Here is a 16816-nt window from a genome sequence, read left to right as displayed (position 1 = left end):
CCACCAGAGTAATGCGGTCACTGTGGCTGGGGTGGGTGAGTTTGTAGAATCTGTTACAGAATCTTGGAATTGTGAGAGCGGACTGATCCCGACCACTTTTCAAATCCTCTGTTGAAGAGTGAGGAAGCAGAGGCTCAGAGAAAGAAGACTGCTGGAACGTCAAGCAATCGTGTGCAGCCAGATAGTGGGAGAATCAAGACTAGAATCCAGATCGCTTGGTTTTCCTCTTTCCCCTCTGCCACCTCTGATTCAAGGGAGAGTTTAATTTTGTGAACCATTCCTGTTAAGTGCCATTAATTTCAAGCTCTTTCTGGATTAGTGTGTGAAATTCAGTGTGTTCAGTATGAATTCACTTATTTTCCACTTGAAATCCTGATTTTTGTCGGATGCCCCGGGTGTTGATGTGATGATCAGGAGGCTGGTGATGGTGATGAGGCTGGATTAATATAATCATCTCTGCTAAAGGTTAACTAGAAAGCAGTGAGCTGGAATTGATACATAAAAAACATTGGAAACTTTTCAAGCTGTGAATGTGCTTTAGCGATACATAGACAGTCAGATGTTACCATTTATGTGTATATTTTGAATGATGAATGAATAACTAACTAGTCTTTCCCAGAGGACTGGTATTTGGGAATCTTTTTATAAAGTGTTGCTTTCTGGGCTTTTGTTAAAAACTCAAACATAGAAATGTATGAAAATGATCCTTTGAAAACAAGTTTGGCACCAACACTGTGAGAAAACTTGAAAAGTATATAGGTTGTGGATCACCAGTTCTCGAACTCAGAACCACCCTGACTGAGTTGACCGTGATCAGAATGGATGCAAGAGTTCACTGGTTTTATAATTTTGTGAAGAGCTGTGTTCTGCCCTTAGCACTCCCATGTCCTGTAACCGGGAAAGAAGCCGGTGCCCTGGGTTGAGTTCAGCAAGTTTGTTTTGACTTGCAGCCCATGATGGGAGTGAAGCTCTCATTATGTAATGTTAAACTGGGCCTGGAATGTCAGCAGAGCTTGGCCTGCCAAAGCTTGAAGGGTTGGTTGGGAATGGGCTATGTTTAGTATGACTAATCCAGCTCGGCTGGGTACTGGGTTGGGTGGGTGGCTCTCTGAGGAGGGAGGTATGACTTGGGCTATTTCAAATCTTAGCGCTTCGTATAAACTCTGTAGTCCCTCCCCTTACCCCCCTCCCCTCCCACAAAAGAAATTGAGCCTTACTGACTAACCAGTACAGTCAGGAGCTGTTGACTGATACCCAAGCCCTGATGTACAAATTTGTGGTCAAGACATCAAGGTATGGCTGGGTGCAGTGGCTCACGCCTGTAATCCCAGCACTTTGGGAGGTCGAGGCAGGTGGATCACAAGGTCAGGAGATCGAGACCATCCTGGCTAACACGGTGAAACCTTGTCTCTACTAAAAATACAACAAATTAGCCGGGCGTGGTGGCGGGCACCTGTAGTCCCAGCTACCTGGGAGGCTGAGGCAGGAGAATGGCGTGAACTCAGGAGGCGGAGCTTGCAGTGAGCCGAACCTGTGGTAAGCTGAGATCTTACCACTGCACTCCAGCCTGGGTGACAGAGCGAGACTCCATCTCAAAAAAAAAAAAAAAAAAAAAAAGACATCGAGGTACATCACTTGCAATTAGGGAAGTAATGTTTTTGGGTCCTGTGAAATAATGGTGTTTCTTAAAGCAGCCTATACTGGTCAAGTGTTGCTGGCAGGGGCACTTAGTAATTAAAGCAATTACACAAAGTAAACATTCCTTAATAAAAATAGCAGTGAACCCTAGTAAAAACTGAATGTAAAGAAAGAGGTGGGCTATTTTCCTAATAAAGATTCCACAGTATAATTTAGAGTCTGTCTGCTGACCTCCTTGGTCTTCATTTGAGAGCCTCCAGCCCCCTTTGCCCCCATACTTCCCCACCAAGCTTCCTCTTGGCTCTTCTTAGGGGACAAAAGAATCCCGTTTTTATGCAAATGTTTTTAGCTGGAGGTAGAATAATCAGGAACCATGTTTTCACAGTGATCCTTAAACACAATGTGGACCCTCACCCCACCAGGCAAAGGTTGCATTTTGGTGGGGATGGCAGAGCCCCAGCCTCTGCTCTGCCTGAGGTGAAGTGGGGAATCGCTTTTGTCCCTTCCTGGATGAATGGATGTAAAGTGTTCACTGAACCTGGAAACACCTCCTTTTGTGTCCGGTGCTCTCCTAACACAGGCCGTTAAACTTGGGGCAATCGCTCATGGTGGGGGATTGAATGGGGCCATTGTGGGGGGGAGGGGTGCATACTGAAGCCATTGTGGGCATAGAGATGCCATTGTTTTCTCAGTATTAAAAAAAGGAGTAGGACTCTAGGGACCTCCAGGCATCAGTGTGGCTGACCACTGCACTGACTGCTTTTCTGGGTTTGCATTATCCCGGAGGAACCCCGTCACCCGAGAGGTTGGACGAGGTCAGCCTAGGCTGGCAGCACCGCGGAGCGCCCCCTACAGTATGGACGTGGTATTCCCTTTCCAGCGTCTGCAGGGCCCGGGTGCTCCATTTCTTCCCAGGACTGCCTGCCCTGGTCCTGGCCGTCGTTTCTGCAGGGAGGTTGCTGTTTTCCTCCAGACATCAGAGTTAAAAACATTTGTTCAAAAATCACTTCTTCCACTTTAGGAATAACATATTCTCCCGTTCCCTGCTGGTGACTTTTTCATTTAATTTTCGTTTTGCCATATGGTCTTTCAGAGGCACTCTGATCTTAATTATAGCATTCAGCCTTTGTTTATTTAAAAATCAGAAGGCAGATAGGCTATTGAGGGTTTATCTGTACTAATTGTACCACCATACCTGCCAACTGTCCCCTTAACCACTACAATCCCTGCCGACAGTGTGTATACACAAACACACGCGCGTGCACACATGCGCCACATAATGTAATGTGCTGATCAGAAAGGAGCGTATTTCTAGCTTTAGAATTGCGGCACTGGCATTTTCCATCATGAACCTTTGCCATGTGGTGTTGACTTGAAGGGGATTTAGCCATGGGATTGGGATGAGTTAGGGTCAGAAGACCTGAGCTCAAATCCTGACTCTGCCACTTACAGTGTTATTTTGAGGAAACTATTTTATTCCTGGAGTCTCAGTTTTACCATCTATAAAATAGGGATAGTGCCATCAATGTCCCAGTAAGGGTGTGGGATTTATTTTTTTAATTTTTATTTCTTTGTTTTTTTGAGGTAGGCTCTGGCTCTATCGCCCAGGCTGGAGTGCAGTGGTGCGATCAAGGCTCACGGCAACCGCCCCACCGGCGTTCAAGCGATTCTTTTGCCTCAGCCTCCCAAGTAGCTGGGATTACAGGCGCCTGCCACCATGCCCGGCTAATTTTTGTATTTTTAGTAGAAACGGGGTTTCTCCATGTTGGCCAGGCTGATCTTGAACTCCTGACCTCAGGTGAATCACCTGCCCCAGCCTCCCAAAGTGCTGGGATTACAGGTATGAGCGCCCCCACGCTGGCTGGGTGTGGGATTTAAGTGAGATATTATGAAAGGCTGGCAGATGTGTTAAGCATCCTGACATCTGGTGTTCAAGGGTTGGAAAGTGAAGCCCCATACAACTTTTATAAGCAAGAGGCTTAGATGCAATGGCCTCAATTGTTTTTTGAAACATAATGTGCATACAGTTCATTTTGCTGTTTTACCTGCCTCTTTGATAACTTAAATATTCTAATTAAATCATGGCTTATATCAGAATGTCTAATATTTTATAGATCTTTTAAAAAGTGACTTGTTTGAAGATTATAACATCATTTCACACAGAAAATAGCTTTGCTCTGCTTACACTTCGAAAACACCTGTTGAAGCCACTAAAGAAACATGTTTAGAAAATGTTAAAAACGTCAGTTATATTTTTGGTTTAAAACAAGCATGATAATTCTTGACTTCTTCCTCTGAATTTGCAAAGCTCTTCTGTTAGAGAAGTCAATTCTTTTTCTCCCTGATGCCTGAATACAGATGCATTTTTAAAAATATTATCTTTGTAGATAATAATGAACTTTTAGTTGTTATGCTAGGTTCTGATACTTTTTTCATCAGGCCATCACAGTCTGAATAATTGTTAAAAAGTCAATTTTAGAAACTGTATTTAAAGAATTTCCAATTCTAACATTTTCTTTGAAATGTTTGAGATTGCCTACTGGTTATTATTTTTTTTTTAAGAATTTTTTTCCTAAAAGATTTTTCAGAAGCAGTGTTTTCACATGTAAATATCTGCAACAAACAGCACGTAACCAGTGCTTAACTGGTTCTATATATTTATACTTAGGACACAGCAATAAACATGTAGTATACACATGCCCTTGGTAAAGGAAGCTCTTCTTCTCACAAGCCTGGCTGCCCCAAAATTATAGTGAAGGACAATGTTGGTTCTAATTGCTGGCTTTTGACCCCTATATCTGTATATTTTACCTAATTTATAGTTGGAAAAGTAGCTAAAAATGTTAAAAGAGTTCATGCCAGTAGTTTGAGTCGTTGTAGTTTATAAAGCCCTAAAATTAAGTATGGAAGTACAAGAAAGCCTACACTATGTATTGGGTCTAAGAGAAGAAATCCAAATTAATATTAATTGGTATTCATGAGCAATCCCTGAGTGCCTGTAATGCTTCTGTCCCAACCATAGACTAATCTGGCCCACTGTATAGGTCAAACAAAATAGTCAACAGCTCCGAGTTTAGATTGGTTTGAAAAAAGGGGATCTGACTGTTAACACCATAATCCCCAAGTCTGTAATGTTCTCTGACCTCCGGTGCAAATAACTATTCATCTTTAGATGATTTGACAGCATAATTTAGCATTTGGCATTCCTTTTTTTTTTTTTTTCCTAAGTGGTGATTAAAAACTTGTGTTTCTTCTCTAGCATATAAATCAAGCTTTTCACTTATATTTTCTGGGGCACAGAATAATTGAAGTGAATTGAACATTGGGCTGGATGGTCATAGAACTGGTTTCTGTTAGAGGTTAATTGACTTTGAGGAAATCATACCATCAGGATATTCCAGGGGTGTATCTGTTAGCTTTTTGACAGTTGTAAATAATTATCTCCCTCTCTAGATTAATTCCCTGAGGGCGGGACTTTGATTCACTGATACATCTATCTATCCCTAGTGCCTAGAACAGAGCTAGGCATGAAATAGGCACTGAATCAGTATTTGTTGAATCAGCGAATGAATCTCCTAGTGCACCTAAGGGAAGGATAGGATACCGGGAAGAGTCTACTATGTTTATAGAAGCAGCAGTAATAATTCCTCCTCCTCATTTTCATTTGCTAAAATTACTAACCAGATGGGTGCGGTGGCTCACGGCTATAATCTCAGCACTTTCAGAGGCCAAAGCAGGAGGATCACTTGAGCCCAGGAGTTTGAGACCAGCCTGGGCAGCATGGCGAGACCTCATTTCTACAGAAAATGCAAAAATTAGCCAGGCATGGTGGCATGTGCCCATCATCTCAGCTACTCGGGAGGCTGAGGTGGGAGGATCACCTGAGTCCAGGAGGTGGAGGCTGTAATGAGCTGTGATCACACGCCACTGCACTGCAGCCTGGGCAACAGAGTGAGACCTTGTCTTAAATAATACATAAATAAAATTACTAACCAGCTAATCTCAAATCAGTTTTAAATCCTCTGAGCTTGTTTTTCTGTCTGTAAAATGGGGCTGTTTTCATGTGAGACTTAGATTATGAGAAATGGTCACTCTTGAACTTCCTTGAAGAGATGTTAGACAAAAACAAGATGGTTTTGAAAAAAATAACACCACCGTCCAGACTGTACTAAGATGCCTGGTTGCATTTGAAACCAGTTTCACAGTCTGCGTTGGGCAGGTGATTGCGACATGCTTTCCATCTGTGCCTAATGGGAGCACACTCCCAGCTCCACATGGCAGCAGGAACATTGGCAGGGCTCTCCTGGAGAGAGGAGAGAGCCAATAGGCGTTGCTATGGTGGAGGCATGACATAATTCAATTTTACTTTATTATTCACTGGATGTGCCCATTGTATGTTAGCCTCTGGGTATGTTTACAAGGAGCTTAGGAAAGAGGTAGAGGCTGTGTTGTCTGTAGAGGATGTGCTGTCAGCAGAAGAGGCCAGGCATGTTCACACACACACATGCACACATGCGCGCATACGTACACTTTTCTTCCCTGGCATGCAGCACCAGTCTTGGGGCAGGGGTGAAATCACCACCAGGCTAGTGACTGGCAAGGCTCAGAAGGACTTGCTCTCCTAAAATCTCCTCCCCTGGCCTCATAATTCCCTGTAGCAGCTTGGGGCTTGGGTGTGTGCACACCTAATTTCTCTAAGAACACATATGTGTTGTAAAGGGCACAGCAGTTTCCCTTGCTTACTTAATAGTGTTTAAATCAACTTACTGGATTTGGGTGCCTTTCCTTGCCAACGTTCCTAAACTTCATGTGAACAGCAAAAGTTCAAAGTCCACCAAAACATCATTTATTTGTTCATGAAAACCAAGCAATTTCAGAATGGGATCGTACTGTCCTGCACTGTCACCTTCCCTCTGATGTTATAGAGGAGTGTGTTGTCTTTCCCCAGAGGCAAGCAATATTGTGTTTTAAGCTTATGAGGCAATCATGGGAGGCGAGTTTGGCCAGTGTCTGTGTGTTCAGCTCCTCCTCCTTTTAAAAGGAATAAAACAAAAGGTAGAAGACTTTTCCCTGATTATGCTTTTCTGGTGGGTTTCTGTTTGTCATTGCGGTTTATAAAATGGCTTCTTCTCTTCTGCTTCCAATTCATTTGTTAATGTTAACTCTAGGTTGTAGCAGAGAGTCACCGTTATCTGAAGAGCAAACTCCCTTATTTTTGTCATATTGATGTAGTAGCAGTAGTTAATTAGGGACCCCATGAGTGACAGGAGTCTTTGGGTTCTATAACCGAAAACCCGCCCCAAACACTGGCCATCCAGGTCTGCCTTGTCAAGTTGGTGAAATCCTGACAGCTTGCAGTTTGCAGCCTCCCTCCCTGCACTTCAGTGCAGGAGCGGTCCAGTAATAGTCCCGATCGCAAGTAAGAGCACAAACACCCGTAAGCACGTGAATTGGAAATATTGTCATTTTCACTACATCAACAACTTATAACTTACCAAAGCAGCTTGATGTCCTTACTTAATTCTTCCCCCCCACCTCCCCACCAGTGCTTGATTAACTAACTGCTCAGTGGCTATGAAGGCATGAATCACAGGGCATAGGACATCCTCATTGCCCAGGAGAGCTGCCTGGGCTGGACACACTGGCCAGGTTGATGACTTCTCTTGAAATGGGGCTTCTGTGTTGCTGGCGCCTTTACCTAGAAGGAGACATGAGGCATTTCTTAGAGCAGCGTCACCCCCTTTAGAATTTGTGACCCTCTGTCCTTGTTAGTCTTGAAGGCTCCCAGTTCTCCAAGCCCCAAAGAATTGTGTGGTTTCTCTTATTTCTCCAGCATTTAAAGAAATTAAATTAGTTTTCCTGTGCTCCTCACCATCTAATTTGTTTCCCATTAGAGATAAATAATGACATTTGGGGCATCATAAACCCAAGGATTTCTATGTTAGTTTTCCAAGGACCTTTTTTTAAGAGAGAGAGGGGAATCAAAATATTTGGGTCAGATGTTTTAAGATGTTAAATATAAAAATCAGCCTTTTAAGAATCAAATGCAAAGCCAGTCACTTAGCCTCGAATTTCCCACTGTGATTCTACTTTTCAGAACCCAGGATGACCATCGTGATGGGTTTAGTTGGACTATCAGTTGTTACAGGTCAAATCATAGTCTCATCATTGTTAAAATCTTAATAAGGCCCCCTTTACTCCTGTGAGTTTTCAGAAGGAAATCCCTGTGAACAATCCTGGAATTACTTTGCCTGGTAACATCTTATTTCCTGACAATATCCCCAGCTGAGTTCTCTTGGTTAATATGTTTGCTCTGGCACTGTAGTTCCTTTTTAATCAGAAATGCTTATCAGTAGGTTGCATGGTTGGGGAAAATGGCATTGATTTTGTAGCATTTTCCCAAGGAATATTGGGTGAATGTTTCTTTAATACTAAATATATAATGGTCTTTGTCTTAAGAACTTACTAGTATTGAGATTTCTGTGTTGGAATTTTCTTTATTGATACCGGTTTGTAGGTTCCGAGAGTCCAGTTGATATTTTTTTGCATCTCGATCAGAAGCTCTGACTTTTTGGTCCTTAACAGAGAATACATCCCTTGATAACTTGGAGGCGCCCTTAGTGGAGGCAATGGTGTGTGGGCTTAAGGAGAAGTCAGGGCATTAGCAGGTCTGTGTTTTCCTCTAGCGTGGAGTTTTGTCATTTCTAATGATGACAATCCATCAGTCCACATGGTTCAAAATGAAGATAAATTGAATTAATATATGTGAGTTAAGTGACTCATTGATATAATTATACTGTGAGGATTTCTTTAGTGTAACCTAACACATTTAGTAGTGTTAATTGTAACGGCTTTGCATGGGAGCACTTAATTTCCTCAGCAAACAGAATAATTTATTAATTCTTAAAAAGCAATTTCAAGACCCAGACTGAGAGAGAAAGAGTATGTGTTTTACTGTAGTCTCAGTTTGCTTTGGCTTATCAGATTGAACATTGGTAAGAATTTTTTTTCCAGATTCCAACTTGTTATTGCTACATTTCCATGTGTGCCCATTTCAGTAGTGTATTGAAATGAAAGTAGGAAATAGGTACTGTCCAGTAAATCTTAATTAAGTTATTGAAAATTGAAGAGCACTGAATAATAAAGCAGTTCTAATTGCAGTTAAAACTGTATTGGCAGCAGATATGCCTGAACGAGGATGATAAAACAGCTGAGGAAGAGCGTTGGATGGCAGAATCGAAAAAGGGTAATACACAGATTAAATGCAAAACTCAACTCAAGTGTTTTGTGAAATGTAGGCATGCTGTGTAAACCTATTTTTTGCTGAAAAGCATGTTTTCTCTCATGTCAGAAATGATCACAGGAATCCTTTTAATATTCATTTAAATAGTTTTTAATTGGCTTCAGAGAGTTTAAAGTTCAGCATGAAGGTGAGATCTAAGCTTACTAATTAGATCGAATGCAGTTTGACTTAAAGAGCAGACTTGATAATTAAAGAATTTCATACCAAATATACATTTTGAAAACATTTCTTTTCACATCCTTGAGGTAAAATGGGTTTTCCTGAATTTTTTCCCTTCTTTTCAAATAGAAATTTCTCTTACAGAAAGATGATCAAATCTTGTATCGCTTGTTAGAAAATGACAAACCTCTCATTTGTTTGTCATTTAGCCAACATCCTGTGTTCAGGTTATTCTAATTTTTTTTCCCCATCCAAGTAGAATTTTGAATTGCACGGAACGTTGTGATGAACACAAGTTGTTGTGTCTTGTGTTTTTCCCCCCACCAAGTTGTTTGATGCTGTTGAAATGGAAGGCTGAAGTAGAAGGGGCACTTAAGCAGTGAAGGGTTTTTCTTTGTAAATAATAGATCAAGAGCACTGGATCTGTATCTAATGGAGCTGTGTGCGGCCTCCGTTTCAAGGACAGCGCGCGGTTTTAAAAACCACAACTACCGACCATCCCGTCCGCAACCTGTGGTCAGTTTTGTGAATGTGTGTGCGTGTGTCTCTGCTTGCCTCTTCTAATTCCCTAGCACCCTTCCCCCTTAAACAGGCTGCTGCCATGTCATGTTTGATTTCATAAACTTAAAAATAGAAACCTCAAACAATATGAAGATATATATCGATATAGCTCCTTACCTGTCTTCTGATATTATGGAATGTTTAAGGAACTTCAATCCTATTTTACTCAGTGTGTGAATGAGCCTATTTGACTATGGTATGCTCTCTAAGAAAAGGTAGATGTATGTAGCTGACAATAATGCAGAAGTGTTTGTCTTAGTAGCAGAAAAACTGGATTGGTTATGTATAGGTTATCTTGATAATCTGATGAAAAATTAAATTGATCATTTTCTCGCCCGTTTCCCTTCCCCTTCCCCTTTTGTAGGTTATAAATATGTTCTTATATTTGCCAGTTTGAACTTATATTTGAAAATCATAGATTCGATACTCTCAAGTATTGTAGTGTTATCGTATACAATTCCTAAAAGCATAATAGGGCTTTGTTCCCTCTGAATTTGAATTAGTTATATTTTATCACTTATAATCTAAATTAGACCTAATTAATATTTTCCCTTGTAGTATTATAGGGCAAACATTGCCAGTGTCTTAAAATATGTAGCCTCTGTTAAAAGCATATTTGGAAACAGGAAAATAAACATTAAATGTTAAACGTCAAGTAGGAGTCTATGTATATAAAATAGAAATAAAAGTACAGATTAAGCCTGGGGATCCTTTGCTTATTTCTGAAATCGTTGTTTATAAGATTACAAGGTAGTTACTGTAAATGGAAACATTTCTTTTTTTTTGGTGCCTTTCCCCCACTACCCCCAAAGTACATCCTACCCATTTGGGCCTATTTTTAAAAAAGGGTTAAATAGTCTTTTCTTATAAAATAGATTCATAGATAATCTAGGTAAATAGATTTTAAATCAAACATTTTAATATTTTTTATTACATACAAAAATAAATGTTGAAAGCTAATGTTCTTAACACACTGCTTTCTTGAAAGAAAATCATTAATCTTCTCAAATGCAAGTGCAAAGTTATCCATTTTAGCTTTCTTGTCCATAAATTGTTGATTATTGGTTTTGAAGGAAAACGCAGTATGAGTGTGTTTTGAATTTTAACGTTGAAATCATAGATGTACAACATGTTCGTTGCAGTCAAATCACAAGCAGAGAGAACCCATTTGAAACAATATTTAAAGCATTCCTGTCGGGGCATTATTTAATGGGAATGATACGTTTCAGATTTTAGGTTTTAGAAAGTTGAGGTTGGCCGTACATCAAATCTACAATTTAACTGCTTTGAAAGAACGGCTTTGCTTGTCTTCAGGGGGAAACAAATAACTTAGGGGACATCAGTTCATTCTCTAACAGTCTTTCATCCCTAAGTATAACAAATTGTTTCTTTTATTAATGTGGTACTTGCACTATGGAAGCAGTTCTTCGGGGAAAATAATCAGGAAGATATGCTTTGCTTCTCCTAGATGCTGCAACCTGAAATATGTTGCTACCTTCCTTGAAGGGATTTTCTTTTCTCTCTCTCTCTCTCTCTCTCTCTCTCTCTCTCTCTCTCTCTCTCTTTCTCCCCCCAACAAATATAGCTAACATAATAGAAATTACAGAACAGGATACAATGAGATTTCTTTCCCTTCTCTCACAGCACGTTTTGGTTGGCTAGGAGAAGGCAAGGTATTGGAATATGATTATCCCTATTTAAGGAAAAAAAAATGATATAATTTGTCATCTTACCAGTTCTCGGCATTCTTTGTGGTGCGCGCTTAGTCAATGCCGGGAAACGGCGGTCTGACAGCTAATAGATATCTCTGCCCTCAATTGTTTAGACATTTTTTGTCTTTTGTGACATTGAAGAAAAGACAAGGAAGGGAATGGAAGCAACTAAAAAATGTCAAAAGATCAAAAAATCAATGGGCCGCAGGAATGCAATCTGTTTACCAGGGTGTAGCTGCTGTTTCTGCTCCGCCACAAGTCCGAGGCGGTGTCTGGGGCAGACACCGAAGTTGCGTCGCCTCCCTCCCTGGGAGCTGTGATACGGCACACAAAGCGGGCACATTAGCTTGCTCGCTCCCACCCCCTTACCCCCATAAATAAATAATAAAATAAATACAAGCTTTTCTCTTAAGACTGCAAAAACCAAGGTTTTTTTTGGTGCTGTGTCTTTCGGTCCATTTCCAACCATTTCCAGGACTTGCTGGGCTCAGCCCAGCAGACGGGTTCGAGGATTTACTGGTGGCATTTTAATTTTCTGGCCAGGGGAGAACCCTTGATTTTTTTTTTTTTTAATTATTTATTTGTTTGATTTTGGAGAGAAAAAAGTCAATTAAAAGGAAATGGGTGATAATTAGGTGAAGCACATTGGGCAGATGAATAATGGTTTTGTCTCCGGCTTTGACTATTTGGACATGGCTTATATGTCTGTCTTGAGGTGATCAGTGGGAGGCGGGGAAATTTTATTGGAAACTTGTTTCTTAGAGAAGAGAAAGCAGTATGTGGATAGTAAGACTTACTTAGTTTTATAGGGAGGAAGAGTGTTGGTTACTCTCCATAAAAACATTTGGGTTTTGAATAACAAACTTTGTTGCCTTTTATTTTTACTTTTTAAAACTTTTCAACCAACTGGTCATTTGGGGTGTGTGTGTGTGTGTGTGTGTGTGTGTGTATGTTTTTGTTCACCTACACATTTGCCTGGAGTATAGCGAGAACCCAGGAAAATGGATGGGCCCTACCAGGAAAGGCTGCAATCTGTTGGGAAAGTTTTTTTTTTTTTAATTCCCAAGCCTTGGTTGCTATTTGATAGTAAGTGTGGTCCAGGCTGCATATTTTATAAACTTTCTATTAAAGTTGTGGCATGTTATCATAAAACTCAATTGCGATACTTTGTATTACGCTCTGGGATTGAGAGATAGACATAGGATTAAAAAAACAATTTCTAGGCATTTCTAGATGATAAATTTAATTTTCTTTGCTATTTGGAGGTCTTCTTTGAAAATGCAATTGTAATGAACGCATTCAGAACTGGAGAATAGATTTACCCTTGGCTTCAAATAGTCGACGTTATCAGGCGCTGTCATTCGTTCCTTCCTATTTTCGGGCTGCTAATTGATGTTTTTGATGTCAGCAAGAAAATTGAAGAAAATGTCATGTGTGAACCAGTGCGGAAGTTAATAAGATTGACTTCGTTGACAGAATTTACAATGAGAGCAGAGACCGCATAATGGGACCGCTGCGAATTCGTGTGCTCTCTTTGGAGTCAAAATTGACACCTCACGCTAGGCCAGTGGTCGATAGGAGAGATGGAACATTTGGGAAAGTTCCTAATCTCATTTTTCCCCCCTTACCTTTTGGTCTCCGATGGTGATTTAGTTTCACCGGCAGCTGTTTATCCAGGGGGCTATTGCTGCGGACCACGCCAGGCCCTTAGTTCAGACTCCTGGTGCCACCAACAATGCTTATTTTTTATGCTGTTTTGAGTTTGAAAGCAAAAGAGTCTTAAAAAGGTTAGATTAAGATGTGTCTTAAGGAAAGATATACTAATATTGGTCAGGGTCATTGCAGATGCTTAGGTTATGTGCAATAAAGCCGAAACGCAAATCCCTCCCTGAATAAAGAAACCATGTTGGCACTAAGGTCAGTCCTTGAACATAACAGAAGGTTATAACTTACAAGCAAAAAATAATAAAGTTCTTGGCCACATGTCTCTACCTCCAAAAGAAACATTTTAGCCATGGTGCCCCTTAAGGTGTTTTTGTTTGTTTGTTTGTTTTAAACTTATCGAAGGTTTCAATATAATAGATTAATTTTCCAGTTATATGGCAAAGTTTATTGGATTTGTGTGTATAATTATGGATTGGATTAGTTGAGTTTGGTTCAGTGCATCTGATTATCTTCTGGCCTTTAGGGAAATGCGCTAAAACCCTAATATGTCCACGACCCCCAAGCGGTCTCTTTTTGAAGGCGCCGCACAAAATGTGGTCTCTACCAGCGCTTGGCCTCCAAGGATCTTCAGTGAGAGACATTATTCTTGGAATATCCAATTAATTCCACGGGCACTGATCAGGTAGCGCTTCTTCTTCCTTTCTCGCCATTTGAAATGCTAACACAATGAATATTTTCTCATTGGTCTGTGTCCCTCGGCTAAGCTGTTGCCGCGGGCTGAGAATTTCATCGACTGATGAGACCAGAGGCTCCGCCAATAAAAGGTTACAGTACGTGATTTGCATGCCAAGTGGGGTTTGGTTTCATGAACTTAAAAGTTCTTTAACTTTTATTTGACTCTTTTTCTTTTGTTCAAAGTAGATTGAGGGGTAGTATATTTGTGAGTGTTTAAAGTATGAAAATTACCAGGGACAGGAGGTCACAACTGTATTTTGGACCATCCTCACGCAGACGGAGAAGATGGCCTTTGTGTTAGTGGCTTTTATGGAGAGCAACCACATCAACTTTCTAAGATCAGGTCAATGGGAAGCAGTTTTTCAGATGTTGTGATGTAGTGTTGGGCCCCTCTAGTATCCTTCAGTAGCTTGACATTTTGGGGATTGGTACTGGTAGAGTATCTTGTAGTACTAATAATCAAATACAGCATCATTTGAAATGACAAGGGAACCATTGAGGAGGACATTAGGAGGAGGAAGGACTAATTCTTTTCTTTGGAGTGGTTGGTAATCAGAGTCTTGGATACTGAGAAAATCATACCTTCTAGAGGAGTATTCAGAGGCAGAATGTCTTCTGTTTTCAAGGGGATGTAGGAGGGTGTTATGAAGTACTGAGTTGCACCGAGTGCAAAAAAATTTACAACAAATAACTAATAGCACCAGTATTACAGGAGGATACTGATAGCAGAGTAGATTGTGGTGGATTAGATTATGGCCTACAAACCCTGAGTTTCAGAACTGTTTCTCAACCAGACAAAGCCCCAGGAAGTATGAGGCCAAGAGCAGTTACATATGCATTCAATTGGCTAAATGCTTGGCTCAGAAAAATAATGTCTGATGGTGTCACCTGCATCTCTTTCATCTTCCAGACTCTTCCAAACTTGGATTTTATTAAGTCAGGATGCTTCTTGTTGATTTAAAGCCATGATAGATGTCTTCTGATCTAAGGAGTATTGTAGACAAAAGCAAGGAGGGAGTATGGTCAAATGAAGGTACCTCTATCCCTTCGCAAAATGAGGGGAAAAGGGATTGAGGGAAAAGGAAGAGTCAGCCTTCAAACCACTGTAATCTTAGAGGAAGGGTAATATGATTGGAGACTTGACATATTTCAACTGAATGAAAAATCATGATACCTTTACCAAAATTGTTAGCAAAAGGGAACTGGCAGGGATAGGAATGGAGAGAACCTTGCCCCTCTTCTCTCTCTCCCGCCCTCTTCCTTCCTTCCTCTCCTAGCTGTCTGTGAGGAGCAAAGCAGGTGGCTCCCTGTGGCTGACTTTTCATGACAACATGCCATTAGAAATTGCCGTCCTGTTGATCAATCCTCTCGACATGACAGATTTGCCGCAAGGCCTGGCTCTTTGAGCGCCAGCACTGTGGCTTTTCCCTCCTTTTTTCCTGCACTAATTGGTGAAAGTTTTTTTACTGTGCTAGTGGCAGAGGAAATTCTTTTGAACGTTGTCACAATCAAGTGTTGACTTCTTTAGAATTGCAAGTAGGTTAAGTGAGTATCAACATTGGGGGGTGAATGGGAGGAGGGAAAACACTAACACAAAGTTACTACTACCTAAATTTTATGATTAGAGTAGTGTTGGAAAACAAACTAATTGGATTTACCCCCCTTCTCTCAATATATATATTGGTGATGGGGGGAACGCACATGTATGCGCACGTGTGCGCACGCGCACACACACACGCACACACACACAAATGAAGGCAAGTATTTATTAAAATCACGGTCCTTTAAAACTTCCATTATGTTTTGTCATGGGGGGGCTGGGGCAGCCCTGACATTTGCTATGGGGAAAACACGTTGCCATATTGATTGAAGAAAATACATCCATTAGTTTCTTCCTATAATACATGGATTCGCAACAATAGTAACACAATCATCACATAACACAGTGTAAATCAAAGGAATATATAAAGCTTCTATTAGTCGAGCACATTTTACTCTGAACTTAATGACATTCTTCTGTCCAAAATAGCATACAAAGAATAAAATCTTTTGGCAAAGGATATGTCCTCAGACACTGATTCTTCTCCTGAAGTATCAAGATACACTTCTGCCTAAATTTTGATATTCTAGTTTATACGTAAGATTATTATTTAACTAGAAAATAGCAACCTTTCTTAAATGATCTAAATCCAAACTTCTGTGTGAAACTGAGAGTTAATGGGGTTTATCTTTCTATTTAGACATAATTTGAATTGGAAACCTATTTTTAATATTCTGTGATTCAAAATATTTACTGAAGGAATTTGTAAAATTAATCTTTGCTTAAACATGTATTCCTTGATGATTAAAAAACTTGTCAGATTAAAAGCATGTTTTAACCAGATGGAGACAGAATATGTGTATTTACATTTTTCGTGTCACAGAATCTGTGCAGTACATTCTCATTCTTATCTATATACCATTTCAGATAATTCCAAATTGCTAAGAAAGTAACAGAGACTATGAAACCCTACAACTTAACTGTAGGTTTGTGACTATCAAGAAGAAATTGTATGCAGGAATAAAGATTTTATACTGACTCATCGTCTAAAAATAGCAACCACATGTAAAAAAGAGGCTACTTGTATTTAGCAGTAGATATTTACTAGGAAAGGAGAATTATAGGAATAAAAGTTACTAAGATTATTAGCGGAATTTCTAGTAAATTACTTTAGTTTTAGGTACAAAATGGAAAGAAGATGGGAAAGTGTGGTCTGGAATTACCTGGGCCCGGTATCCTTCCTTGGCCATCACAATTGCTGCAACCGTTATAGGGAAGAGAAGTGCAGAAACCCCTATTGAAAGAAGCATCAATTCATATAATTAATTTTGCCATTATAAAAATCATTTGTAAAATTTGCATTATTAACATTATCAAGTCACTAGTTGGTAAGACATCAGACATGACGAGAGTGAAGGGCAGCTTAGGGAGAACTGGGCTTTAAACCCTCAGTAGATCGGAGTTAGGATCAAAGGCGCTTGCTTTATGTGGCTGTGCTAGACT

The 16816-nt window shown here is 40.2% G+C and overlaps 1 protein-coding gene across 50 annotated transcripts in view; it reads left to right on the top strand.

Moving 5' to 3' along the window:
• LOC105467983 (transcription factor 7 like 2) overlaps positions 1-16816 on the top strand; it is a 218729-nt gene that overhangs the window by 156904 nt on the left and 45009 nt on the right. The window lies entirely within an intron of this gene.

This window comes from Macaca nemestrina, chromosome 9, assembly GCF_043159975.1.
Source record: "Macaca nemestrina isolate mMacNem1 chromosome 9, mMacNem.hap1, whole genome shotgun sequence".
NCBI lineage: Eukaryota > Metazoa > Chordata > Mammalia > Primates > Cercopithecidae > Macaca > Macaca nemestrina.
The sequence above is the reverse complement of the archived record's forward strand: the minus strand, read 5'-3'. Positions and strand labels throughout refer to the sequence as shown.